Below are 26,420 nucleotides of genomic sequence, written 5' to 3'. Positions count from 1 at the left end.
CAAGTTACTAGAAAGTTCCTGAAAATGTGTGGTCAGGTTAAAGGAGAAGGAGCTCACATGGAACTGATTTGGATCTGCGCAGTTTGTTCACTCTGGCTTCACGCCGGATAAAACCAGGTACACTGCTTGTGCACTCAGAGCAGCTTTGGAAGTAAATTAGCTGTAGCCACGTGGCTTTGCATTAGGGTTATTATGCTCTGCTGGACCTGAGCTGAGTTGGCACACATGCACAGTAATTCTGCAACGTGGTTACTCTATCCACAGATAACTGAACTTGATTGTAATAGATGGTCATTAGTGGAGGAGGTAAGATGTCTGTTGTTCGCAACAGGCTTTCAAAACTCAGCAAGACAAGAAAATACAAACTCATTTATGTTCCAGAGATCTATGAACCATTTAAAGTCACCGCTTCTGAAAGCTTTGGTAGCATGTGGACAATGAATATGCTAAACTATCCAGCCATACCATCCAACAGCAGAAGTGACACACATTGTATCATGAGAATATTATCAGCTGTGGCTTGGGGTGGGAAACCCAAAGGAAAAATCTTTTTGACTTGTTACACATTTTTATGATTATTTTTTTTTATGTTATTCCACAGGGATCATTTCCTTCATTGAAATCAATTGTTCATTCTGATGGAATGGTATCAGATAAAAAATAAGACATTCAAAAATGCCACACAGCTAGAGCACACTCTGAATGTCGCTCCTGTACTTAATGCTCAGTTGAATGGCTGAGAGCTCAAAATGGCTGTCAATGATAAGATTTCTCTTTCTCAGTAAGTATTACACCTGCTTAGGCAGAGTTTTTCTTCTAATAGCATGTTGTTTTAGGTGATATTGGAAATGTATGAACAGTATAAAGAGAGCAGAATCGTCACAGACTGATCATCAGAAACTGACATAGCCGAATCCATAGATGAGTATCTAAGAGAAAGAAAGAAGACTCCCATTCAGAGGTACTGCATAGGGACACTTAAAATTGTCTTCCCTTATATCTGTGAATTAATGAATATTGGGCACCTCTGAAAAATGGTCTGGCAAGCTTAGGTATCAGTTATGAGCATAATCCCATGAGGCGGGCAATATTAGACAAAGGCAAGAAATGTGACACAAAATGTGATAGGTTTCATTTGGCTCAAGGAAATTTATGGTATTTGAAGAAGATCTGAACTCAATTTGTCTTCTCAGGTCTCAGAAAGTTCTCCACCTCCTGTGAGCTTTGAATCATAGTATTTAAAGTCAAGAAAATTTTAGAGCACCAAATCCAACCTATGATGTATGAACAAAGATATAAATAACTTAGAGGCCTGGGTACCCAGAGTGCTCTTCTACACTGTCTTCGTTCCCTTTAGAATTACACAATCCATCATGCTTAAGAAAGATGATGGATGAATGATGACTGAAGTAGAAGTCACTTGTAAGCTTGCCAAATTTCAACCATCTTGGCTGAAATTGTCCCTGAAAGGTATTTCTCTTGGGGGAACTTTTTAAAAAAAAAAACAAAAAACTTTTGTCAGAACAAGTCATCTATTTCCAAGTGAAAGTCTATGGAAAAGATGTATTTTTTTCTATGTCTAGAAAACTTTTCTCTGTTTTTGCTGTGGAACTGAGTATTTGGAAGAAGGATTGCATTTATGTTAGTAACACTTTCTACTTTATGGGGAAAATCTATTTTGTACGGGTTTTAGAAAAAAACATACCTGCACTTCCCTGTAATGCACAGGTAATTCTCTAAAGTGTTTATCAACTTTGGAAATGGTCCGTCTACTGGCTGAACAGGATTTGCCATGCAGTTGCTGTTCTGTTGACTTTCTACAAGCTATGCAGAATTTGATTTCTAAGATGTGTACCAGAATGGGGACCATGACCTCGGTTTCCATGTATTGTCAGTACACCCCCAAAGCTAATGCAAGTAAAGCTGAAAGCAAATACAAAGGAAACAAAGCTTTGAGGAAAACTTGAGCTATGAAAGTGGGCTGTAGATAAATAAGCTAAATGGAAAGATTTCTAGCTATTCCCTTGAGAACTGCTGTAAAATTAAATTATTAATATTTGTTAAGTATGTCATGGCTGTAATGAAAAACCACATACAAAATTCTGTGAAGGAATCATTAGTTCTGTTGTCAGAGAAAGATACAGCATGCAGTAAATAAGGCAGGCTGCTACACCTTGAACCACAAGGAAAATAACAAAATATGGTTTCATCATTCACCAAGCACCATCCATCATGTGTTATGAATGAGGCAGAGGAAAAAATATTTCGTGATCATCTAATTAAAGGCAATATCATAATTCATACTCACAAGGGGCCAAATTAAGGTTGAACAGACTGCCTTAATTTTGACATTACCTCACTCTGACTTTGCAATCTGAATAATGTTCTCTTGCCTTAATATAAAGCATGAAAAAAACAGATTTTTTTAAAGCTAGTTAGGATGACTACCCATGGAGTTGCCCTAAAGTTCAGTGTGACTGTATGCCCCGTTTGACTTTACAGAGCTCATTCTCACTTTCTGCATGCATTTGGATACCCCAAAATACATATGCAGAGCTCTCATACCATTCTGTTACAAAGAAATTGCCATAATTTGTTCATTTTTGCCACAATTTCATAACTAAATTTAGTCTGTGATTTGGCTTGTATGTGATAAAACCGTATTTTGCTTTCTTTCTGTAGCAACTGGTAAGTTATTTTAAAGGGAACTGACAGATACTTTCCTCAGCGTTATGTAGTTTGTTTCTCGGCCCACATGAACAGTACTTGCTAAACTGCCACCAGTGCACATCATATCCTCTTGGACACTGTGAGTAGACTGAAAAATGGCTAACTTTTCCAATAGGTCCCCAAATATTGGTTTGTAATGACAGTGTACAAGGCATATGATTTAGTTGTTTGTTTTGAATTTGCTATTCAAAGACTATTTCTCGACAACAATTTCTTCTTCACCTTTTATTTTTTATTAAGTTTGTCCAGCCTGCAGGGCTCTGATATGCACTTGGTTAGCTTTTGAAGGCTCTGACACCATTAGGTTGAACACTGAAAACTTTTATAATCTAAAACTTGAGTTAAAATGTAGTCCTGAAGAGACCATCAGCCTGAGGTTGACATCACTGAGGTAGGTTTGGTGCTCCTGCCCTGGAAATAAAGGAGCAAGCAGCAGGAGATGTGTCGGTGGTTGCCTCTGAATGCAGCCTTGGAGGTGTTATGTTACTAATCCTGTCTTCTAATGCTCCTGTCTTTAATGTGAGCAGGGGCAAATGGTGGTGACAGATATTTTCCATCAGCAGCAACCAAAGAAAGCTCCTAATCAAGTAGTAATGCATACTGGTAGAAGAGGTCATATACACTGGGGTATCCCAGCTGTTCTGCACTGTTCCTGTGGTTCAAAGCATCACGTGCTGCTTTAGCCAGCTGCTTAAACTGGGGTCACAGGTGTTGCAGTGAAACCTGGGAGTTTTATTTTAAATGTGGGCCATTTTATTTGGCCCAAGTTGTACATAGGTGTTGTAAAAATTCAAATGCCTTCAGTGTATCTGATGGTAGTATTAAACCTGGAGTTTGCACATACAGCCCTGGCTGTTTCGGAAATCCCAGGAAATAGAAGTGCTTGCAGGCTTGATGGGTTAATTTCAACAGAGGCGATGATCTCTCTATTTTTGAGGCAAGAGGAGCAAAGGGGGAATGAAATTAGTCTGGAAAGTAAACAGATTTGACTGTTGACATCTGTTTAGGAAAGTACTTAAGCACATGCTGAATTCAAAGCATATGCACAGGTGCTTCTCAATGCAGAGGCTTTGCTGAAGGAGGGTGCGAGCGCACTTGCAGGTGGGGCACTTTCTGTAGTGCTTCCAATGACGTAATTCAATGAGAAAGCTTTTTGTGCTTAGAATGAAAATAGGTCTTTTGAGCACAGTTACTTCCTTTTGTATTATTAAATAACTCTAAGAACAGAACTGTCCAATTTACAGGCCATAAACAACGAATATATTTAATGTATATTCTCGAAAATAAGCAATTTTATTTTTCTCTAAAATGCTCTCTGTATTGTCCAAGTAACAGATGGAAGTAAATGGATTTTAATGTAGCCCAGAAGAGCAAGTCGTAGTCTTGCTCCCTTAAGTGCCCTTTTTTGTTCAGACCACAGCTGTAAAAGGGTTTGAACCTCCACACCATAAATGCCGGTATGGAAATTTGAAAGATAGGCTACAGACTTCTCGGCCCACCGGAGGAGCTTTTTGCTGTTCCTTAGAGCTGTGTAAAAAGAGAGAGAAGTAAAATATCATCTTTTTTTCATTATCTGTATTGTAGCTAATCACGATGTCCAAGTTCAGCATTTCATACATAGCTCATGTATTAAAAAGTAAATATCCACGATTAGGCTGGGGAAGAATCTCTGCAGTGTGCATTCTAAATATAGAGACCGCTACAGTACAGTCAGTACTAGGACATAATATCTCTTTTTCTAATGTACAAACCATCCCCACAGTATGTATATTGGATATACAGAAGTTCAATGCAGACCTACGTATGTATCTATATATACACACATGTTAATACAGACACACATCATCTTCAGTTGGAACAAATAATGACAGATGTTAAATGATATTTACTTGCTTACCATGAAAAGAAATCAGGAGCTATGAAAGGTAAAATTCTTGTCATGGGCAGTAGTTCCAAACTTGCAGCTCTTTGTGCTTCTGCCTTTCCCCTCAGTGTAATGTTTCTGAGCACAGTCTTCAGTTCCCTGCACTGCACTACGGTCACTTACAGATAGATAACATCTACAGACTGTGCACTGCTTAAGAAATTTTTGCTTCTGCATTTCTGCATGTTTAATTTAATTTTGTAGGCAGTGCAGTGCCTGGCTAGCTTTCTACGTATAATTGTACTCATTTACTTGGTACGTTAAAAAAAATAATTTGTTCTTATTTAATAAAGGTTCCCAATTTGGCTTCTAAGTTTACACCTGACGGATGCAATGGGATAAAAGAAGGGAAGGTCATCTGTCTTGTGCTGCTGGTATTAAGCTGCAAACCGTTTTCTCTAGAAGTGGCTTAACAAAATGGAAGTATGGAGCAGATGAAGGCAATTAAGTGCAAAATACTTAAACAGCAAAAATTATGATAATGGAGGACCTCTACTACATGTATACAATATGGCAGTCACCACCGGACAAGTTATAAAGAAAGAATTTCTGGAATGATAGTTTCTTGGAACAAGTAGCTGTGGAGTACACAGAGGAAGAAAGTGCTCTTCAACCAGAAAAGCACAGGGACTCATTCAGGATGCAATCCTGGGTGAATTACTAAGCAATTCTGACCACAGCATAAGGACATTCACTCTCCCTGGGGTGGAAAGGTACCTAAGCTTTGTACAATGGGTTTCATTCTCCCTCTACTGGGGCTGCAGTTATGGATGGTTTTGAAAGTTGAAGGGGCTGCTGGAGCCAGCCCACATGCAGAAGTGGTGCTATAGGCATCCTGAGGAGGAGAGGACAGCATGTAAAGTCCCAGGTCTGAGGAAGAAATACTTAGGCAAGTGGCAATACATTGTGATACTTTTAACGGCAGAACCACAGGTGGGATAGGCATAATTAGAGGCATACCTATGTAGTGGTAAAAATATTAATTTATAGAATCTTAGAATCATCTAGGTTGGAAAAGACCTTCAAGCTCACCAAGTCCAACTATCAACCTGACCTACTTACTATAGCCCAGCTGTTTCTAGTGTTACAGAGATTTTGGAAGGAGCCACACTTCTAAACTGGAGGTAAATTTAGAAAGAGGTCTGCTGGATGGCCTATGATACAATTAAAGCAAGAATGCTTGTGAAGTTAAGTGCCTGGTTGCCACTGCTGTTAAGGCTGCAAAAGTGGTTATACTGCACAGTGTTGCAGCACCCTGTTTGTACTGGACCACATCTTAGCCATGTGGTAGGACTTTTCCTTCAGCAGGAACTCCACGTAGCCCGAACCATAGCTGGACCTTGGCTGGAAAAACACAGAATATGCTGCTGTGCCCGTGAACGCAGCTCCCATAGGATGACATACATATTGGCATGTACCATATCTATGGTTGGTGTGTGTGACTGCAGAGTTCAGCCTAACTCAAGACCAAACAAAAACAACAAAGGAAGAAAAAAGATTTCAGGCTTTGTTTAGTAGAACACTAATTATGCAAGTACTCTTAAGATTTCTAGTTCCTTTCAGTGCTTTTACTCAGGATTTAGATTCTGCTGGATATGCTTAATTTTTAAAACCCTCTACATTTTGCAGTTTACACATTTGCATAGCGTAGGACTACTTTCAGGAACATATATCTGCAGATCTGGGGCATGAGCTGTTCTTATAATTTCAGTGGGATGGAGAGAAAACAGTTCAAAGGAGGAGGATGGGGGAAGGGAAGCATTTCCATATTTTTTTAAGGAATCATAAAGAAACACAGGCAAGAATGTCAATCATATTTCTGTCTTTAATATTGTCAGGAATACAAAAGTTCACAGAGCACATGTGTGAGAGGGTGCTATGCTGCCTTGACTACATGATCTGCATGATACATGTCAGAAGATGGGAATGTTGCTATGGCAATTGTTCCCATTCCTGAATACTAAGTTGATGAATAAGCCAGTCCACAATCAAGCGGGCTCACTTACGAGCTTATCTGCCTGGAGATGTTAAATAATATTTTCAGTTTCTCTTGAAGAGGTGCATAATTTTCTGCCCTGGCTTCTTGAAGCCGGGTGCACCTCACCTCTCTCCTCTCCCCTCCACTCAACATTTCTGTGATCTGGAAACTATGGAAGAGAGAGATTTAACAAAATTTTTTGTTGAGGACTGTTGGGGTTTTCCCATGGTTTATACAGTGTCCTTCGATTTCAACTTGATCAGAAAGCAACAAATAAATGGGTCTTTCTGCTGTATGCTACATTTCCAAAAGCCATCTTGCTGCTTCATATAATTCTGGATCAGATAATCTGTAAGTCTTAACATTCAATCCAGAGACTACTAGCATCTGCCTGTTTATATTGTCCCCTGGCAGGACAGTGAGAGAGGGACTGGTAGCTGTTACTTCCCCTACCAGCATTTTCCTGCACCACTCGGAAATCCCATCCCTTCCCCACTGTACTGCTGAGCCTCTCCCCCTTTGCTGTGTAGTTACTGTGACAGGAAAGCAATGCCTTGACCTTCCAAATTGCACCTTTGGTTTCCATTAGAAATAATGTTTTCTTTTGCTTGCTGCCTTAAAATCTGTATATCCCTGTTTTGTGGAATGAAAGCATCTGGCACCTCCATTGCAGAGATGGCAAACTTCAGTAGATACGGTGATTTCAGTGTTACAGTGATTTCTGTAGTCCAAGCTGTATCATATTTTCTAGTAGCAGACTCTGTTATTTTTCTTTTACCTAACTTTCATTTTTGTGGACTGGAATATTCCCTGCTAGGAAAATTCTGCATGTTTCATTCAGGCTGATGTTGAAGGAAACGTTTCTACTAAAATGGCTGAGGTACTCCAAAAAGAAAGATAAGGAAATACAGACTATCTTGCCCATATTATAAAAAGTTCCTTTGAATTAGCTGACCAATCATTTTTTATTTCTTTTAATTTCTTTTTATTTATTTATTTATTTTTCAGGATGCATACTGCTGTACAAACAGTGCAGGGAATGAGGCTGTCAGTAGCTTATCTGATGTGTAGCAAAGGAGTCAGGACAAGATAGGAAGAGAAAGAGTAGGAATCCAAAAGCTGTTCTGCAGAACTGGATACTCTGCTTACATACGTGATGCTGGGAAAACTACTTAATTTGACCCATTTTAAATGATTATTTAGCACCTCCCGTGGACTCTAAATGTACTAAAACAAATGAGTTCTGCAAGAGCAAATGAGCAAGGCAAAAGGTATTACCGAATATATATATATATCAAATCACTCAAATACCCACCTCAAAAAGAGAATGTACCATGAGAACATGAGGATTTATTTGATGCTTCATTGTTCAGTTCTTGAATAATAAAGCCAACAGAAAATAATCATCTGTCATTGGAAGAAACACGACCAAAACAGCAATGTAAATTTCCTGTCAAGTTTAGTATATATGCACAAATTCCAGTAAGACCTACCGCACTGCCTCAGACAAGTCATGGATTTGTGTGGACCCAGAGGTATCCACAAATACAGGACATTTTTGGAAACTGCAGGAGCAGGTGCTTTACACAGAAGACTGATTTCCTGATGCAACATTCATTCATTCTCTGTGGGAACACGTTGTAAGTGGAAGAATTTCAAATTTTAGGCTTAACTCTGAAATGCTTACTCAGACCATCCAGCTGGTCTAAGGTTTTTGGTATCCATCTGACTAAGAGGCAGAGCTTAGCTTCAGACCACAGCCACCAGAAGAGATGTCAAAAGTTTCCACAGTGCATGGCACAAACAGGTGAAAAATATTTATTTGTTTAGCAGAGTGAGGACACTTAGCACTTTACCAGCATAGAGGCCCAGGATTTTTAAGCTACGCGATTTCTTTCTTTTCTAACTGAGCTCATTTTGTTTCTACAGTTTTAAAGGACAAATTTGAGAAGCTGCTCCTGCTTCAGGTACTTTCCACATTTCTGAGCCAGGAGACCAGGAAAAACAGCAGACAAAGATAATTTATTTACAGTGTTCTGCACCAGCTAGAAAAGATGATGAGCTGCAGCTGAAAATTTGCTGACAATTTCAGTATACAGCGCAGCTCACTGCTGAATGGAGACCAGTATACACTGCTTTCGGATAAGCACCACCAGCACCACGCTCCGGGCAGGTTGCCCAGAGCAGGTGTGAAATTTGTGTCCAGAAGGACTGAAAAGCTTAGGTTTCTCTCTGCAAAGAGGGGCTTTACCTTATCCTGCCAAAAGCTGTCTGTGATCGGGAATCATTAGCTGGGATGGGACCACTGAGGGTTGGACTAGATGATCTTAGTGGTCTTTTCCAACCTTAATGATTATGACAGCTTCCTTGGCCATGCTGTTTGCAGGCTGCCTGCCCCTGAGGTGACAGCAGCACTATCCCTTTGCTTTCTCCACCAGCGATGAGATTCACTTGCTGGTCCTGGGAAGATCTCCTCAGCATTCATGTCCATGAAAAACCACAAGACCTGGAGTAAAGCGAGATTTATTCAGAAAGAGAGTGTGAATCCAATTAGAGCAAAACAAGCAGTCTACACAACACATTTCTTTCTCACCTCTGCAGAAGCTAATCTAGCTAATCCTTCTGTGTTGTAACAGGAAAATAATCAATACCTTACAACTCCACAGCGAGTATCTGAGGACACAGGCAGCAAATAGCAGCTGTCTGGGCCTCCAGCCCATCCAGTGCTGTATTTGTGAGCAAGCAACTGCCTCTGGTGTGTCCTCCAGCTTTTTGCTGTGGTGTCTACATGCAGGCAGTGACTTCAGGCCACATCTCATTTTCTTATTCCCAAATAAGCATTCTGCTTTGCTTTGCCACCGTGATGTGAGTTTCCTAAATAAGAAGATGTTCTGGGAAAGAGATCTTCCTGCACGCTCTTGAAAAAAGATAGTCATTTCTTTCAGAAAGCTTGGCATTTGCACAGGCTGCACTGACATCCTGTGGCTTGATTTCCCAGTCTGAAGTGAAGGCGAGCATACAGGGACAGCTTCACCCCCATTTCCCATTCCCTCTCCTGCATACCCCACTTGAAGAATGGAGCAGCACCCTGGGACCTGACCTCACAACATCTGCCATCATGCCAATGTTGCCGGCTAGGGCAGCAAGCCGGTGTCCACCCTCCTTTCCGGTGTCCCTTGAATTACAGCCCACAGCAGCAGGGCTGCGAGAGGGTGAGCTGCAGTGATCCACTGCTGGGTGGAGTGTTGCTGGAATGCCCTCATCCGGGCGTCTTTATGAAAGAACTCATTAACCCGCTTACCCCCACCTCTCCCCTCAAGGAGCCCAGGTGGAACCTGCTGAGCCATCCCACAGGGTGCCCCAGCCCCACCATGAGCTGCCCCCCAGCCCCTGGTCACGCTGCATGAGACAGCACCCAGCCCCAGCAGACAGCAGGCTTAATGTTTCCTTCCCCTGGGGAACAGCATTAACCTGTAACTTTTTAGGCATCACTCGATCAGCTGAGTAACAGCTTCTAGCTTTGGACTCTAGGCATTTTTATGAGATATTGGTTCCAGGGCTTGTGGTTTGGCGTCAAAAGCATATTATTCACACACAAAACAACTGCATTAAAATAACATTAGGGATCTGGCTGAAACTGACAAAACCTAGGAAACTCAGAATTAAGGCTGAAAGTATGTCCTTAACTCACCCACAGCACGCCTGCTAAGGCAGTTCATATTGCATGTGAAATCCCCTGGCGCTGGCCCCTGCCCCAGCAGAGCTGTGCTCAGTACAAGACTTTGGGGAGGAAACCAGGGCTGTGCCTCGCTCCAGGCAAGTCATGGCCACCACCAGCTTCAGGCCCTGAGCTGGCCAGAGCCACCTCCACCATCGTGCCCTGGGGCGTCGTTGGCACCATCACCTTCATGCCCCAGGCCAGCCAGGGCACTGCTCTGCCTTGTCTGGAGGGAGACGCTCAACACGCCGTGCCCCTGCAGCCATTATATGGCCAGCCAGGCCAAGGCTGTAAGAAAGAAGGGGACAGGCTCCTCAGGGTATGCTGTGATAGGACAAGTGAAAAAGGTTTCAAACTAAAAGAGGGAAGATTTAGACTGGCTATAAGGAAGGATTTTTTTTAGAACAAGGGTGTTGAGATACTGGCACAGGTTGCCTGGAGAGGTGGTAGAAGCCCTGTCCCTGGAGTCATTCAAGGTCAGGCTGGAGGGGCTCTGAGCAACCTGATCTAGCTGTAGGTGTCCCTGTTCATTGCAGGGGAGTTGGACTGGATGACCTTTAAAGGTCCCTTCCAACTTAAACAGTTCTACACTCAGGATTTCTGTGTGTCTGAAGCTAGAGAGCTGGGTTTCCAACCCTTTCAGCAGCACCGTGCCAGTCAGAAGGGAGCTGCTGAAAAAGCAGCACAGGCTGAGGAGGGCCCTATCCAGCATGCAGCCAGGGTGGGACGTGAGCCTCCAGCCCACATGGCAATGTGCCCCCATCTGCTGTTGATTTGCTCTGATTGATCAGAGTAGCACAGCCAGGATGAAACATACTCGGGGTAGGGACTGCCAGGTGACACCAGGACACTCTGGGCTGCAAAGGTGGGTTGGAGTAACACAAGAGCAGTGGGGAGGAGACAGGCCTTTCTGAAACCTGGTAGGGGAAAATCCTTGGCCCAGAAAACACCTTCTAATGTTCCCTTTGTGGATTGTGTTACTGTGGGGGACTGCAGCCAAGGCCTGGTGCGGGGGCACAGGTTGCTGCTGTGGAAGCTGAGGGGAGGAGGGGAACTTGACACCACCAGATGCAGCTGTGCTGAAGAGCCTGCAGTTGGAGGAAACCACCATGAGGACCTCACAGAATTCGTATCATGGCATCTAGTGGCCGAAAATTGGAAGAAGAGTCCACAATAGAGTTGCATGGTGAGTCAAAAGCAGCAACTCTGGGGGTGTTCCCAATGAAAATACCTGTTGTGCTCCTCTCAAAGCCCAGCCTTTTGTCACAGGACACAAGTATCAAAACCCTCAACTGTCTGCTGGCTTTCCAGAAGGTATATCTGAACTTAGGAAAAGGTGATCCCAGTTGCAGCCATATTCTCTGCAGTAAGGAAAGCAGCAGCTAGGGAGGTCACATACTCCCAGATAAGCTCCCTAAAGGTGCCCAGACCAGCCCTTCTCTCTCTAGGGCATTTTTTTCACCCTGTGGCCAAGTATCATGTCCAGACTGCAGCTGAATCAATTCCTCTAAAAGCTTGCTTGAAATGAATTTCACTTCTGCTGCTCTGCCTATTCCTTTTATTTATGAGCTCTGCCATGTTATAGGAAACAACCCAAGATGTTCATGTGTGAGGTGTCTCTAAGGGATAAATCATATATATATATAAATGGATTTTTTTTCAGGTTACAAAAAAAGAGTGTTCAAATTGCAAGGTTGCCATGCAGCTTAGCAAAAAGTGGTGCACCTTAACCATATTGGGTGTGATTTTTTCTTTTCCTCAGTGAGGTGAGAAAGACATTTGCCATTCACATCTTGGAAGCCAAACAAATAGAATAATTGTTTCCTTTCTCAGCAAAGGCAAATGCATCTCAACTTAGCTCTGTGCTTTATACATGTATGCCATAAAGCAACACATTCCCTTGCAAAATGGCATTTGCAACGGAGCACAAACACTCTGCTATACCTGGCACCAAATCTGTGCTTGGGGTCAGAATCAAGACCTTCTGATGATAAGGTGGTGAATGCTTGTTCTATGGACAAACTGTCCCAGAAATTCTGTAACTAAGCTTACCATAGGATAATTCCGGTTTAATTTTTACAAAATCCTATTTTCGTGGGACAGTGTCAATGTGACATGGCACAGAGCAAAGCCCTGTGGCTTCCACTTCCAGCAGCTACAAGGCACTATACAGTGCCTCCTCTGCACATGAGCATACACTCATCCTTTGGATTTCATGGGACAGATGTTTGAAGCTGCACCAGTGAGTGTCTGCAGAATGGTAAATACATGTACAAAAACATGCAACGTGTTTACAGAAAATGGTAGAAAATAGGCCTGGGTGGTTTTTCAGGGGCCACCTGGAAAGTTTGGCTACCTCACCTGTGCAATCTCCCCAAATAAATAAGTTTTCTTTATAAAACAAAAAGAGGTTGAAACTTTCAGGTACGTGCTCACCATGCCACTTTAAAAATGCAGATTAAATGGTAGGTAATTGTTTCCATATTAAGGAAACCTTAAGAACGACTGACAAGATCTCCTTTTGCAGCTCTTATTTCTGCCAATCAAGTTTCTAAGGACAAGAGTAAATAGCGCATATTTAGAAAATGTATTTTTAAAGTTGGGCTTTGGCTGAACAATAACTTCACAAGAAAGTGAAGTCTCCCTCTTCCCTATTAGCTGTGACTAAAATACAGCAAACAAAATTATTTAAAAAATATGTAATAAAAAAATAAAGCTATGCAACCAAAAGGCAGTTTCACCAAACAGACACCTGCACCCTCTTCCAGGCTTGGCATTAAAGCTGGATGCTTGGATCCAAGAGCTGATTAACTCTTTCCTCCCACTCTGGCTACCTCCCACTCATCTGCTCCACCGTACTCCCTTCCTTATCTGCTTTTGCTGCCAGGTGGTCTGGCATTCACTTATCATGGCCTCAGAGAACTCTGCAGTACAAGGGATTGGAAAAACAAACTAAATTCTCCTCCTGAGCCAGGCAGGTAGGTCCCCAGGTGCCTGTCCTCATTACAGAGATTGCTCTGGGAGCTGGATCCAGCTGGCAAAGGTTTCTCATTAGAATGGCAAGGCTGCAGATGTGAAGCTGGAGGGAAAGTACATAGCTGCTGAGTAGAGGTGGCCTTGGGGTTGGGGTTAAGGAGGTGAATGAAGAGCTTAAATGCAGAGCTCAGTGTTGTAGAGTTCTGTTAGTTGTGGAAATGCCATGTGTTTGTAGTGTATTCAGGTTTGCTTGGGTTTGGATTTTCCTTCACTTCCTCTGTTCTGATGACATTATAATCTTGCAAGTGTTAATTTTTTACTAGTTCTAGCGTAGACTTAGGACAGGAAAAAGCCTGTTTAGGGCTGTTGGAGTTTGGATCTTGTGCAATATGTGGGAGTTTTGCTCCAGCTATTTTTCTGTTAGGTGTATGAGGAAAGGCAGGGGGAGTGGGAAGAGCTTAGGCTTTACTTATTTTTATACTAGCAAACAGTGTAGCTCTGAAGAGGAAAAAGGATTTAAGTGTTGACCTGGCATGTTAAGGTCATGGGTAGCACTTGACAGCATTTTATCTCTTAGAAGTATTGCAGACATATGGGAAGGTGCTCAAGAACAGGGGTTGCTGCTACTGCCCTTCTGACTAGAAATAGTGGATGCCAAGAGAATCAAAAACAGGAGAAACAAATAAGATGCAGGACAATTGCGGGAGCTCTCGGAGTCCTGGTGTTTCAGGTCTGCAGAAGCTCTGCCTTGCGTACCAGCCTGCGGGGCTGCCTGAAGAGCTTTCACAAACAGCTCTTTATGTGGCTCTTTGCAAGCTGTGCAGCATTCTCAGAACCGCACAGTATTTACTGGTTGGAATTGTTGGGCCAGCTGGACCACAGTGCACACAGCCATGTGTCTTCCCAGAAGTCAGCAAGATGTGTGTTTGCACATCCCAGCAAGCTCTGCTTGTGAGTAGTTCAGTGGCCTCTTTCTCCTTTGACTTTGTATATGGAAGGAGATGCATTCTGTGTAACTCAGCCAGAAATGGCCAAAGTCTGTTCTTAGTACATTTCCAAGCATCAGTAGGTCTAACAGTTGTGCTTATTCTGTGACAAATGATGATAAGCGCTGGCTGAGGAAGTTGTTGTCTGTGAAGACAGCATCCATGTGTCCACTGAGCCCTGTTGTCTCTTACTCTGCTCTGATGGTACGTGCCAGACCCCACATTGTCTCAATGCCAGCTGACCGCAGGATCCATCTGGCTGACTGCTTTGCGGTGATGAATCGCTGTATTTGCCACTGGCTGCATGTGGCAGGTCAGTATCACTGTGTGCGGTGAGCCCGCATTGCAGCTATTGCTTTCTGAAGAATGTACCTGGGAGGAGGGGATTGAAGATAAAAAAATGAAATAAGAAAGGACGCCCACACAGGTGAAATAATAGTAGGAAGAAATGAGAAGAGTCTTTTAGTCCTCAGCCCTGTGGCGTGGTTCAGCTGAGGGCACAGGAAAGCTGGGCAAACACAGATGAGCTGCCAAGCTTCAAAATTACCCCACCTCACCCATCCCTATTTCCTTCCATTGCAGGGAGTTTAAGATCTCTACGAAGAAAAATGATTATCGTTGAGTCACGCCAATAGCTGCGACGCTGGCTGCGTGCCCCCACCAGCCTGCTGCACCACTTGTGTGCTAATGTTTGGATTCTAGTGGTAGGAAATGAATGTCAGCCTGTTCTCTCTTCATGCACCATTGAGCTGTGCTTATGGTCGCTCTTGGCAGCACCAAATCATCAAACAGATAAAACCATCAGTCTTTTTATTTCCAAACATTAACCTAACTGCTAATAAAGCACAGCTCATGTCATCCTTATGGACTCTGCAGAGCTGAGTCACACCACAAACAGGATCCAAATGCTGGAAAATGGCTCGTGCTTCTTCCCCATGCTCGGGCTGGGCCTGCTGTGCAAGCAGGGCCTGTCCGGAGGAGCTCTGCCTCGGGCCTTCATGCTGGAGCTGCATAGGGAAGCTGGTGGGGCTGGTCTCTGAGGCTGTGACCTGTATGCTCTGGGGTAGGCACAGTGGGCTGCTCAGCCCCAGCTCTGGTGGGGAAGGCTTTCCAGGCCCCAAGGTAGAGGAAATGGAGCAATTCTCCCTCTCCACGGACTTGCCTCTGGTGACTTGAATGTATTTTTCCCCAAACATCTCCCAGCGAAGCTGGAGGGATTTTATAAATTCATTATGTCATGGAGGAATCTGTTTAATCAGCTGCCTTTCCCCAGGGGCACTTTGTGCTTAATGAGACACTTGATGGAAGGAATCAAAATTGGTTTATACAAGTTTAGCCTGCGAGCCCCCAGCCGATGCATTACTGAATGCACTGTAATTTAGAGGAGTAAATGGAGAGGCTCAGCAGTTATCACCCTGTTTGCTCGAGGTCAGTGGCAGGGGTGAAAGGTAAAACCTAGAGCTCTGCATTGCACCATCCTTTTCCTAGGTGTTACCATGATAAATAGCACAAGTCTCCGTGCCACCAGGAGCCTGCTCCTTGCTGCTGGTGGGAGCTGCTGGGCTTTCTTCCTCCCCAGTGCAGTTTGCAGTCACACAGCGAGGCACGTCCTCACTTAGCTTAAGTCTGAAAGTGTCTCACTAATTCAGAAAGTATCCATGCGAGGCATATGGCATGGGCAAATTAAAAAAGGGGCATCAGGAACCCAGTGGGCTAGATAGTGGGACACAGACCTGCAGCATGGAACAGTTCCAACTTGAGGTTCAAAATCCATTATTAAAATTGTCCCCTGTGAAATTAATGTACAAAGAGCAGTCCTTTGTTTCCTCTGCCCATCCACTTTCTTCAGCTGCCTGTGCTAACCACCCAGACATTGGTCACTTTGTGACCTGCCTTTCTGTGGTGGGCCAGCTCTGTGGCTACCAGGCCTTCATCATGTAGCCCTTTTTTTTCTTTTTAATTTATTTCGAGTAAGACAAGATTAAATTATCAACAGAAGTGGAATTTCATGCAGACAAATATGTTTAGTTACCTTTCCGAGTATCCACGATGCATCTTTTTTCTGTATCATTCTATTTAAAACTAGTGGTTCATTTCTCACCTGAGAATAGTTCGTAATTTTGTGTAATTTCTTGCTTCTTGGATGTAGGTATGTAGATTTTGATACAGTTAGAATATGGTTTGTTTGTGTGAACTGCTTAACATATACATAGCTTAGAATTAAAAAAAAAAAAGCATTTTTTTCTCACAACGATGATATTTAAAGGATGAAAAAGTAGATGTACACTCATCACATCACATTTATTTTACTTTCGACTGTTACAGTTTATGGTCTATGTAATGTATCCATTTAAGGTTTTTTAATATAATTACAAGTTTGAGAGAATGCCTCTTACCATCAGTCTTTAACATGTTGTCTAGAGATTATTTATGGGCTATTGATATCTTTCCCACCTTTTTCCTTTTTTTTAGTTAAAGTTTAAAATGACTGCAGACAAAAGCACAATTTAGCATGGAATTGATTTTACATCATCTGGTTCCACTTGATATAATGTTAAGGTATTAGAGAATTGCATCGTCATTTCTTGCTGTGAAGTTGCGTTGTGTTCTGCAGCTCTGGCTCACTTAATAATGCTTCAGTAACACATGCTTAATTGCTCAGCAAATGACACAACATGTGAAGAAATAGTACCTAAAACATCATTTATATCTCTTCAGGCAAAGACACTGAGAACTGGATCATCTGCCTTCATTATGCAGGTGGGAGCACAGAAAGAGCCAAAGGATCTGAAAATTGTGGTCAAGTCAGACACTAAGCACACTCGGAATATGCACCTTTTATTAAAGGTATGTCTGCTCTATCAGTCAAGCTCAAGCCTGAGCCTCTTCTTAAAACCAAACACATGCACTAAGAATTAACGTACACATCCTGCGGAGAAGAGTTTCCCTGCAGCTCTGAAGTCATGTATTCTGGGCAGGATGGGTGCTGGTGTGATTACCAGAGCCCAGCGGGGTTGCTGTATGCTCGTTGTAGGGAGCAGATGTGTGCAGCTGGGTAAAAACAGTATGTGATTTCAGTAGGATATAAAGACATCAAACCTGTGGGGCTTGTAGAGGGAGAGGGAAGGAGAGGCTGGATAGAGTGAAAAGGTGTTTTTTACAGATGAGGTTTCCCACTATGATTCTACCTGGAGTGGAGAATGTTGCCAGCACAAGCATTGGTTCACAGGTGTCTAGAAAGTGGTTAGAAGTGGTGCAGAGCAGAGTATACTTGATGTGCTTTTTAATAGCTGGGTCTCCCACAGCACAAAGACTGCCTCCTGTCCAATCCCAAACTTTGCCATACCACACTTTGAGTCTCTCCAAATGCAGAATTAATTCAAGATGGACTACCACAAAGATCAGTAGATTATGAAGCTTGTGTGGCTCTTTATAATTACATCTCCTTGTGTCTTGCTGTCTGCCTTGAAGGACAAAGAGTAGAGATTGTCCGGTACAGCCTGCTGTAGAGGGTAGAACGAGTTCAGTCCTGTTGTTCTCCCTTCAGAAGAGCTGGAATACAGTAACCTGGTCTCCAACATCTTCCCTGATTACATCTATCATTTTTTAAATTAATTCAGATTTGGGTTATTTTTTTTTCCTGTAATTCCACTGCATCCATTCCTCTCGCCTTTTCCTCAAAGTAATTAATAAAAAAGAAAAAAGCAGCCAAACACACGGATTTTGCAGAAGAAAACTAGGAGAGAGATGTATTGGAAATAGGACTGTAAGCAAAACAGGCTGCCAAGTATGCCCCACACATTTCACAGGATCAAGGCTTTAATGATGTTGTATGTTAGTGTTTTGTATATGTGGTAATTTGATTTGCCATATCTTTTGGGTTTATTTAATTTTTTTCTTTCTGGGCCATTTTTTCCTAGTCTCCTTTATTTCTCACCTTTTTCTTTTGTCGGAAGAAAATAAGCACACTCTGTAGGTCAAACTGAAATACCCCAAGATTGCATGAAATGCTATCCCTGGAAAGCACTCTTTGGAAAATGTTAAGGCAATGGTAGCCTAGTTCAACCAACTTTCTAAGGTGTCTCACATGGTACAGTCAAACTGTCTGTAAGAGGAGTCTGAGTTCATTCACAAGTTCAAACCTTGTGCAGCATCTACACAGCTTTTGTGTCCAGCATGGTTGCAGGCTATCCTCTGGAAGATGCCTGAAAAGAAACATCCAAGCTCTCTCTTACGTGATGTGGATGGGTCATGCATGGGCAGACTACAGTCCATGCCACCAGCATGTTCAGTAAGTCCTGCATTTCATTTGTAGGGTGTGGCTGACCCAAAGCAGAGTACCTTCCTGATACACAGAGGAGCTAAAAGTTGGCAGCATAGAAGGAAGCTTGGAGGAGTGGATCCCAGAACTTGCAGTGCTCTTCACCTCCCAGTTCTCTTCAACGCAAAAGGCTTAAAAACCTTTCCAGGTTCCTTGCTTTAGTGTGGGATAGCCTGAGAATCCCATGGAGAATCATTAATTTTGCTGATTTTGTTGATTCATCTGCTTAGGTTCTAAATGTTACAGTTCTAAATTATCAAACTGCATGGTAATGAGGAAGCGGTATCGTGAGGGTCTCTTGCTTATCGTGATTCGAGTCCACAGCTCCTTTGTACTTCTAAGGGAAGCGAAAGTAGAGAATCTTTTGCTTACAAAATGGTGGAAAAGCAGAGAAATTGAGAGCCATGAGGAAATGTCTGGGAACGTCTGGCAGTGCAGCTCAGGAAGGAAAGCACGGGGTGTTATGCTATTTTTGTGTACGGTCATCTGTTGTATGAGCTACAAACCCTGCGGACTTTAACGATGTCTCTTTTGAATTCTGAAATCCTGTAACTAATCTGAGTCGTTTGCACAGCTGAACAGACTCAAGGTCTCTTAAGTAAATTGGAAATACCTATAATTCTGCAGGAAATTAGAGACAGTTAGGTAGTCCCATAGCAGAGGAAGAAATAAAAAGGAGCTATAAAACCTCTGGTCTCTGGGAAAGCTCTGGGTGAAGATGACTTTGTAATAGAATTTTCAAAACTCCTTCGGTCTTACTTGGCTCCTGTCATATGGAAAAATTTTCAAAAGGCCAAAGAGAAAGGGTTCCATTTCAGCATTAATTGCAGCATTGGGTTTTCTTAACTCTCTTTCCTAGGAAATAACTCATTGATGCACCATTTGCAATAATTAAATTACAGGCCAATTCTTTTGACTAATGTGACTCAGAAGACAGGTTAAAATAGCATCTAGAAGAATTCTAAACAGCATACCTTATGGACAAGAATTTAGCGTATATATTGAGGTTCACATTAATCAGAAAGCTGCTCAGAGTCTATGGCCTGTTATTATAATTTGCTATTTTTAAAATTCTCTGAAGTAATCAGAAAATCAACCAGCTCAACAGCCCTAAAGAGAGCTCCTTCCCACCCACCAGCAGCGGCTGACTTCACTGTTGACATAAAAACCATGAAGATCTCAGTCTAGTATTCTGCCATGTAATTGTATCCTTAATTTTGGCCTTGTTGAAAGTCTGCTGGAAAACTGAGTTCGTGCTTCCTCATTAGAAGCAATTCATATGTAAATCATGGAAGATTTTTTTTTTAAACTTGAAGAAAGAAAACATCCCTGACTCAAACATTCTGTAGGCTCTTGCTCCTCTTGTGGTTCCCGTGTGGCTGTGACTCTTGGCAAATCTGATGCAGTGTGAGGGTTGCTGGCCACACTGTTGGCTGCTCTTGCCTTAGCTGCTGGAGAAAGCATCTGTCAAGAGACATTACCTTTTGCTGACCTTGGCTCAGTCACTGAAAAGACATGAGATGAACTATTCTATCTTCTGTGCTCATATGCCTGGCATATACCCATGGAAGGTGCTTCTCTCTCTTGAGTCAGTAGTAGCCATCTGGTATCAGCTTTTCTGCATATAAGAAGGCTTATTTTTTGCTCTTTTACATGCAAAAATAAGCTGAAGTGGCAGCTTAGCAGTAGTGGAATGACATCCTAGTGTTAAAATAGAGTAACTTTGAAAATGCATTAAATAAGCAACAGTTGGATGACTTCTCTGGACAACAAAATTGATAAAGAAGCATATGAGGTAACAGCCAAGTGCTTGTGTGAGAGTATGACTTTGATAAAATGCAGGCACCTGTTTCTTCTGAGTATTTCTGGATCTGGAAATGGAAGTTATTGTAAGTATAGTACTGAAGGCGTTGACAGCAATTCAAACGTGTAAAGGAATGTTGAGTCCTTATCATGATTTCTATGTTTTTCTGTCAGATGAGCTCAGTCCATTCACACTCTTAACTGATACTGAAAAATAATGTGTCTGAGGTATTTGTCTCTCAGAAAGGTGAGGGTGAGCCTCTGTTGCTCATAAATAAATTCCAAACTATTGCTGACGGTGTTCAGAGATTCCTGTTGGTGCCTTCTTACTCTAGATGTATAAAAATGCAGAAGAGTGGGACTAGGTCGCAGAAGATGAAATTCGGATTGATTAAAAAATGTTTGTCAATACCTTCTGGTTTTTGTTGTATAAATAATCCCACATGGAAAGGTTAAAAAAAATGCCCAAGGTAATATGTGAGGCAGGTAATTGTTTATTGTTCATGAATTGTCCAGTTCATTGCAAAAAAAAATTATAGCTGCTTGAAATCCAACCCTGTGCCCAGAAAATGTGTAAAAGCACAGCTGGCCCTGTCTGGACTGGAAATCTTTAAGACTAATGGCAAAGACTTTATTTTGAGAGAGTATTTAGCTTCAAGAATGAATAGGGGCTGCATGTTCCAAATGTCACCTGTCAATTTAACAAATGGCAACTATATACACATCTTAATGCCAGATTGCTGTTTCATTAGGCTCATTGTGGCTTATCACTCTATAGCAACTGGCATTCTAGCAGCAGCAGCAGAAATACGGGAGGACAGAGGCTCCTGATCACTGCTGTTCCTCAGCTACGCGGTGCATACTGCTTTTGGAAGGCAGGAAGAGAGAAAAAGGGCACAAAATGGAAAAAAAATGCCCAGCAAGATGGGGAGGGAGGCACGTTCTTCAGTAAGATGTGTTGCTCTTGGTCCAACACCCTATAAAGATACAGTGAGAGGTAATAGCCTCACATTGCTCTAGGGGAGGGCCAAGTCGGATATTAGGAAAAAAATTCTTCACAGAAAGGGTTGTGAGGCATTGACACAGGCTGCCCAGGGAGGTGGTGGAGACACTGTCCCTGGAGATGTTCTAGAATCATGTGGATATGACTCTGAGGGACATGGTTAGTGGGCATGGTGGGGGGGGCTGATGGTTGGACTAGATGGTCTTAGTGGTCTTTTCTAACATTAATAATTCTCTGATATACTTGACCCAGCTCTAACCCATTGCAAGTCTATTCCCGAACTGTCCTCTGCTGTGCAGGAAACAACAGCTCCACAAGGACTGTGCAAACCCATAGTTAAAAATCCCCAAGCTGCAGCTGCCCACGCCAAAGCTGCCAGATCTTCTCAGTGGTGAAAATGCCACTGAAGTGTCCTACAGTGTAAGTAGTCAAGGTTTTGTTGCAACCATTGCAGAGAGCTTTCAGCCCTCCCTGTTGTCAGTGGCAGCTCAGACGTGCTGACGGAGCTCCCTGACAGGATAAACAGATTTAAATATTAAAAAGTGCACTTGCCAGGTACCATTCTGAGTGATTCATTCAGACTGCTGCTGCCAGTATAAGTGCTGCACAACATGTCTGGAAATATGTTGCAGAGAGGATGAGAAAATGGATTTCTTAGAAAAACATTTATTTGCTATCTGCAGGGTCAAGGTTAGTAGAAATAGACTGGTCACTGCGCAAGTGGAGGGTTTCCTAGCTGGGTAACTGAGCTTAGGGATGAGGCCAGAGCTGGGCAGGCAGCTAGGTAATTTTGTTTCCAGGCTAAACCTAATTCATTTTCTTGTACCACAGCATTCATGGGAGTTTGCTCAGGAATTTGCACACGGAAAGCACAAATGACTGTTCCCCTGTTGTACAGCACTCCAGCAGGAAGCTGCTTCTCGCTGGGAGTCCCCCTCGTCCAAACAGTGGTTGCAGCCACAGCAACACAGTTGCAGTGGGGACACTCCATCCCCTGACAGCTCCACATGCTGCAGCCAGGCCGAGCCACTCCCCTGCACACTGACTCATGCCCATAGTGTTTGTAGGGAAATGGTATATCATAGAATCACAGAATGGCTTGGGTTGGAAAGGACCTTAAAGATCATCCAGTTCCAACCCTCCTGCCATGGGGGTTGTATATACATACAAGTCTGTACACCCATGTACTTATTTCCATTTTACTTTCTTTCATTGGGTGTGTGAAAGAAGCTGGTAAGCCGCTGAAGTCAGCGTCCTTGCAGCTGGTTGCTTCTACGCATGCCTGTTTTTTCCAACCATATCATGCAGCTTAATAAAAGGTATTGCCTCTCCCTAAAAATTTTGTTTCCCTCACCAGTATGGCTGCACTGATAATGGCACAAATTACCGCAGCTTTAATGGCTACATCTCAGACTTCAAAAGGAGAAAGTCAGAATCAAAGTCCTGTCAATTTTTATTGCACTGCTTCCTTTAACGCAGAGAAAGCTCTGAAGATTACAAAAGTGCCCCAACAAACCTTCCACCGTATCTAAGTGTCAAATCCTGACACCAAAAAAATCAGTGGCTGAACAACAGCACCGGGATCTGAATCATTTCGTCATTTCAGAAAGGGCCCCTACTTCACCCAGCACCTCGAGCAGCCCACACAAGCACCACATGAGCTGGGGTTGGCAAGGGTAAGCACAGCTCAGGTCACGGTGCTGCTCCTCAGCCAGGAAGTGCCACAGAGCCCGATCTGCTGCCCTAGTTCCCCAGCTGAACTGACAGGGAAGGGCAGAGTTAATTACACCGTGCCACGCGTTTCGGTCTACAGAGCCCCTCATTTTATGTTATCCTCCTATTTTAATCACTTGGATTTCTAGAAAACAAAGTAAGGCACCATGTAAATCACTATGGAAACATCACAGGCTCACTCGCACTTGACTGCCAAGCGACTACCTAACTGAAGTTTTACATCCTCTTGGATCACTGCTGGCCATCTGCTCTCCTTCAAACTTCTCTGAGTTCTTTATATCCCTGAAAAGTTCAATTTTAGGAAGGAGGGAGGAGGAGAAAGAAAGGGGAGAATCCAGCATTCTTGGCTATCACAGAGCTATTGTGAAAAAGGGAGATAAACTCGCTTTGGGGCAGCCCCTTAAAAAGACAAAGCTCTGTGTTTTGTGAAGTAATTCTGTAGAAAACACCCCATTTTGAGATGCACTTCCATGATAAGGGTATCTATTGGCATCCACAAGGCAAAACAAATAAACAGCTGCTTCTAGTACTCTGGCACTAATTGTCTTCCTCCCTCTTTCTCTCATTTAGTGTCAAATGTATTTTCTTCTAAAATGTAACAGTTACTGCCTACACTGGAGTTGTTGGCTGCAGGCTCCCCGGTCTTTCTCCAAACAAAACACAGGAATAGATTTCCTGCCAAGCACTGGAGAAGTTTGAAGACTTCAGTTTTTAAAAATACAATCTTTTTATCAGTGCCCTCAGCCTGCCAAAGGCAATCATGGGCCACGGCGCATTTACATTAATGCATAGGACCTACAGACATTTCAAACACTTAATGGAGAAACCCCATAAAAGCACATATTGAAAAATAAATTAATTAAATTAAGCTGTCATGTAAAGATATCACTTAATTTTACAGAGCGGAAGGCGCTCTTAATGGGAATGGAATGGATCAGTGAGCATTTCAAAACCCAAAGCTATAATTTAAAATCAGCCTCTCTTCTCGTGTGCGAGTCACAAGACGTATTTATTATAGCCTTGGATTGTCAATTGTAATTGGTTTAGCAGAGACAAAGCCGTGTTGCTTTGCTTCCTTGCCCTCCTAGCTGGGTCAATATTTTTTGATGTCAGACTATTGACAAGCAAACCAAACGCTGAAATAAAATAGTGCATGTCTCTGATGAACTGGCAAAAATGCAGTCCAAGGTAAACGTAATGCTGAAGCCTACGTAAGTTATTTATCAGGTAGCAAGGGAAAAAATGTGAGGTGAAGCATTTCAGCTTCTTTAAATAAACCAGTTGGGTATATTTACTGCTGTTCTTGAAGCCTGCTATGTGGCAACAGACACCAATTGATATAAATAAGTAAAATAAATAAGTGAAAATGAATAGCATCATTTATAAGCCGCTGCTCTGAGCTCTCCAGGTGGCAGTAACAAGGAAGGTCGTTGCACCTGACGGTTTTTCAGGGCTAAAGCCAAAGCCTTAGGTCCGGGCCCCCAGCAAGCAGACGGCAATAGTCCTTCCAGGACGTGCATCAGCATGGCAGCTGTTGGTTCCTGGAGTGCCTCTGGGTGGTTTGCTGCAAGATTTTATGTGGTAGCACCAGTTATAAACCAAGCCTGTGTTTCTGCAGTCATAAGTAACTGTCTCCTTCTCCTTAAATAAGCATTCCAACAAAGGTTTAATTTTTTTTTTTCTTACATTCTTCTTTCTCTGTTTCATGAATGCTCTTTCTCGTAAGCTCATTTTCTGCTCTAGGCTACTGAGGCTGGTGAGCTGATCCGGCAATAACTGTTGTGGCCTCCTTCTGCCTTCTTCCTGCCCATGCTTTGAGGTTAGCAATGGAGAAGTTTCTCTAAGCCTGAACCGAGAGCCTCCTCCCCACAAGAAGAGCTGCAAGAGCCGCTACTGCTGTGGTGGGAGCCTGGCAGTTTGCAGGTAGAGGAACAGCACTGAGGAGAGCTGAAAGAGGTAAGGGAATGACTGCACACATGCCAGTTGCTAAGACATCACACCGCGGCTCTGCTGAATGACTTCTCTTTGAACACAACTTGCTTCTTTTTTACAAATACCTGTGCATCTGCATTTGTTCTTGCTCACATAGGTAATAGGCTTTTAAGGAGAATGGACCTGAAGTGTAATTTTTAGCAGTCTGTTCCGTAAGCTAGTTAGTATACTTAAGAAAGCATCCAGATGCATCTTCCAATACTACTGCAAATGGTAAAGAAGCACCTTTTATAACCTTGCTGGAATACATCGAGTTTTAGCTTGCTATGCGATTTCTCCTTCTTGTCTCCTATCTAAAATGCAAATTATTATCCTTGATAGCTCTTGACAGAAACTTTAGTTTCAACACCTTCAGTCTCCCTCAGCTCTAAGCAGGACTTAAACTGTTTTCAAGTGACAGGTTACCACTGATGCCTACTAAAAGTATTTCTATTCCACTTGTAAAGGCTGCAGAATTAGATGCAGCTTTTAAAAGTTTTCTCTTCTTATCAGCAATCTTTCTGCTCGTTTCCGTGCGTCCTACTGTCACAATATGCAAATACTAACACCATTCTTCTTTGAAACAACACGGTGGGGAAGGAAAAGCTTTCTTCGCCACTCTGCAGAACAGCTGCTAAGAGACTTAGGTTATGGCCCAAAACAATACATAGGCTCCAGTTCTTACAGTCACTGATGTCTGTCACAAGTACAAAGTCTACAGTCTTCCTTTGATTTGAACTTTAGAGACTTCGTTATGTAAAAATGTTACAGTCTGGCATGAGAATTGAATATATGTATCTGCACAGATAAATAGCTAGCTGATATTACTAATAAAATACCATAACCACAGGTGTGACTGCTTATTTGCAAGAAAAGTCACTGCAATAATTAAAAATGGTCTTTTTCTAAATAGCTCTTCCAGCCTAGCTGCCTTTTTCATGAGCCCTTGCAGCCTTGAAGCTAAAGGAATCTGTAATTGAAGTCATAACTTCTTTTGCTTATGGAAGGTACTTGAGAGCAATGTACTGAGTACTGCTAAGTAATGGTCACTGGGTCAGGAGGACGGGACAGGTCATAGATGTAAATTAAAGGGTTTAAGTTGAATGAATTGTGTTTCCAAACTTTGAAATTAGCTATTACAGTAACAATGCTTCTTTCCCATATCACTTTTAAACATAAACAGCCACTAAATGCACAAAATATAAATTCTAAGCTATTAGGAGCAATGGTGTCAAAGTAATAATTATAATGTTCTTTGAGGAAAAAAAAAAACACA

At 42.5% G+C, this 26,420-nt stretch overlaps 1 protein-coding gene across 1 annotated transcript in view; it reads left to right on the top strand.

The window, feature by feature from the left end:
- AIG1 (androgen induced 1) overlaps positions 1-20,847 on the top strand; it is a 143,254-nt gene extending 122,407 nt beyond the window's left edge. Inside the window, exons 8-12 of the transcript XR_002436619.1 lie at positions 602-781; positions 4,948-5,367; positions 11,347-11,536; positions 17,031-17,159; positions 18,628-20,847. The gene's annotated coding sequence lies outside the window, so the exon portion shown is untranslated. The remainder of the gene's footprint in view (positions 1-601; positions 782-4,947; positions 5,368-11,346; positions 11,537-17,030; positions 17,160-18,627) is intronic.

This window comes from Numida meleagris, chromosome 3 (genome assembly GCF_002078875.1).
Source record: "Numida meleagris isolate 19003 breed g44 Domestic line chromosome 3, NumMel1.0, whole genome shotgun sequence".
Classification (NCBI taxonomy): Eukaryota; Metazoa; Chordata; class Aves; order Galliformes; family Numididae; genus Numida; species Numida meleagris.
This window is presented reverse-complemented; position numbering and strand designations above follow the sequence as displayed.